Here is a 3,236-nt window from a genome sequence, read left to right as displayed (position 1 = left end):
TCTCTTCCAAAGCAGTCTTCTCCAAGAACTTCAAATAAGTTTAACCTCATTAGTTAATCACCTTCTCCCATAGTAAGTGGTCATTGTGATTAGTTACCTACTTTTAAGAAAGGGAAAATTTAAACAAAACAAGAATAAATGGAACCGAAATATAATACAAATTTATATTTTATTTTCATGCCCAGTTCTCGCACAGAACTCCAAAAACCTTAGTAATTTCCTGAGTGATAGGGGTGAGAGAAGTGTCTTGTTATTCAAAATAAGCCCCTTCCAACCCTACCTGAGTTTGTGCTAAAGTGCTGGCTGCTGGATAGCTTTGGATGAGAGTTAGTTGCAAGGGGAGACAATCATGTGATTAGAAGGTTGGAATTTTCAGTACCCATTCCTGACCTTTAAGGAGGGGAGAAGGGCTGGAAATTCAGTTAATCATCAACGGCCGATGATTTAATCATTTGTGCCTACATAATGAAACCTTCATAAAAAACCTAGATAGTAGGATTCCAAGACCTTCCAGGGTGGTGAATGTATTCATGTGCCAGGAAAGTGGCACACCCCAAACTCTACTGGGACAGAAGCTCCTGCACTCAGGACTTGTCTGGATCTCACCTTATGTACCTCTTCATCAAGCTGTATATTTGTATCCTTTATAATAAACTGGTCATGGTAAGTAAAGTGTTTTCCTGAGTCCTGCGAGCCCTTACAATGAATTACTAAACCTGGGGAGGGGGTCATGGGAACCCCCGATTTGTAGTCAAGTCAGATCAAAGTGTGGGTTACCTGGGGACCCACTACTTGTAATTGGCATGTTAAGTTGGGGGCAGGCTTATGGGACTATGAGTTCTCTTAACTCTGGGTAGTTAGTACCAGAGTTGAATTAAAGTATAGGACATCCAGTTGGTGTTGACAGAGAACTGGAGAATTGCTTGGTGTCGAAAACCCACACATGTGGTGTCAGAACTGTTGACAATAGAAGGGATATTTAGGCATTTCTACACAAAGCCAGGGAAAAGAGTCCTCTATCAGGAAGCATGCATGTTCTCTTTACTTGGAAGTACCAATTCCTTTTTGAAATGCTGGCTACATAGGGACTCAGCCTTCTCCTATAATTTGCCCTTGTGATAAATAGTAATAGTATTATTACAGCCATTGCAGTACATTGGGCTCCACAGAGACAGCACTGGGGCAAGTGAGAGCCAGATGGGTACTGGGCGACTCTGTGCCTCGCTGAGGAAAATACTTAAACATGGGCAAAGGAGATCCTAAGAAGCCGAGAGGCAAAATGTCATCATATGCATTCTTTGTGCAAACTTGCCAAGAGGAGCACAAGAAGAAGCACCCAGATGCTTCAGTCAACTTCTCAGAGTTTTCTAAGAAGTGCTCAGAAAGGTGGAAGACCACGTCTGCTAAAGAGAAAGGAAAATTTGAAGACATGGCAAAGGCGGACAAGGCCCGTTATGAAAGAGAAATGAAAACTTATATCCCCCCTGAAGGGGAAACACAAAAGAAGTTCAAGGATCCCAATGCACCCAAGAGGCCTCCTTCGGCCTTTTTCTTGTTTTGTTCTGAGTATCGCCCAAAAATCAAAGGAGAACATCCAGGCCTATCCATTGGTGATGTTGCAAAGAAACTGGGAGAGATGTGGAATAACACTGCTGCAGATGACAAGCAGCCTTATGAAAAGAAGGCTGCTAAGCTGAAGAAAAATACGAAAAGGATATTGCTGCATATCAAGCGAAAGGAAAGCCTGATGCAGCAAGAAAGGGAGTTGTCAAGGCTGAAAAGAGCAAGAAAAAGAAGGAAGATGAGGAAGATGAAGAGGAGGAGGAGGAAGATGAAGAAGATGAAGATGAAGAAGAAGATGATGATGATGAGTAAGAGGAATACTGAACATCTGAGTCCTGGATGATACTAATAAACTAATAATTGCAGAGGTTTTTAAAATAAATAAATAAATAAATAAATAAAAATAGTGATAGTATTAACATGGAAAGTGTAACATCCCTCTCTCATCATACCCTTCTCCCCATCTTCTAGGACACCTAGCAAGATGAGGATCATGGGGCCTATTGCTGTCAATCAGTTCTCATCACGCACCACATCACACACACAAATGCACACACGCAGTGTATGAGAGCATACACACAGTTCTGACCCTGAACTTGCTGATAGTAAGCTTCATGGACATAGATGGAATGGATATGAGATTCCCTAAATTCACAGTAGCCACTCAAGGCCCAAGAGTAATCCCAGGCCCCTGAGTTCAGACATTTACTCAAAGCAACAAATCCAAAATCATCTCAGAAAAGTGAAAGAGTAGACAGAAATAACTCCAGATATTTTTTCAAAAGTAAAGTTGAGGGGTAAAAGGGGCTGTAATTACAAAATGGATAAGAAACAGGAGGCTTCATTGTCAGTGACATTTTCTTACCAAGCAGGGCTGCCATTTAAGAAGCAGAAAGATAATGGAAGGCATCAATAACACACTGGTGCCTAGAAACTTTTCTTTAGATAGACCTATGGGGTCTAGAAAGAGGCACAACATATCAAGAGGGATAAGTCTCATCTAAAAAAGTACCTCAAAACAGAAAGTAGTTAACACATAGGTTTTCCAAGGCTTAACAAGGGAAGATGTAAATGCTGTAGACTTAGGGGACATATATCCTGAGGGCAGAAGAACCAATTAAGTGACAAGGAATCACAGATTCTTGGACAATGTTTTAGAGATGTAGACACTGATTCTACTCAACATGGCTCCGTACCCTTTGACTGAAAATTTCCAGTGTCCAGAAGGTTACTAGCAAGGCAGTCTTACATTTTTAAATGCTAATTTAAAATATTTCTTTTCTTTTCACATTGGGCTGAAATCTGCCACCGTATAACTCACATGTACGGAAGCTAGGACTTCTGCAATAATGAGAATAAGTGTCCGTGACAGGTCTTGAAAAATAAAAATAGTTATCAGTCCCTCTACAAGCCTGCTTTTCTCCAAACCAGTTACAGTTCTCTTTGAAACTCAGATGGTATGGTTTCTAGATCTCTCAAAAACCCTAGAGGCTATGTTTTGACATCAAATTTCAGTGTGCTTAAGAATACCCGAAATGCTTGTTAAAGATGAAGACTGCCAGTCTCCCAATCCCCCACCATGTTCTGATGCAGTTGGGATATCTGGAACGGGCGCTCAACCAGAATATGTAGGTCTCCCTTCCTGATGCAGGTAGCCTAAGACCATACTTGAG

At 41.2% G+C, this 3,236-nt stretch overlaps 1 pseudogene; it reads left to right on the top strand.

Annotated features, from left to right (window-relative positions):
* The first annotated feature begins 1,145 nt into the window (after positions 1-1,145).
* On the top strand, positions 1,146-1,875 carry LOC123834584 (high mobility group protein B1-like; annotated as a pseudogene).
* Positions 1,876-3,236: the final 1,361 nt, after the last annotated feature.

The sequence above is a fragment of the Mirounga angustirostris genome, unplaced genomic scaffold (genome assembly GCF_029215605.1).
Source record: "Mirounga angustirostris isolate CCGP_5_RB_7025 unplaced genomic scaffold, mMirAng1.0.hap1 SCAF_1, whole genome shotgun sequence".
In the NCBI taxonomy this organism is placed as follows: domain Eukaryota; kingdom Metazoa; phylum Chordata; class Mammalia; order Carnivora; family Phocidae; genus Mirounga; species Mirounga angustirostris.
This window is presented reverse-complemented; position numbering and strand designations above follow the sequence as displayed.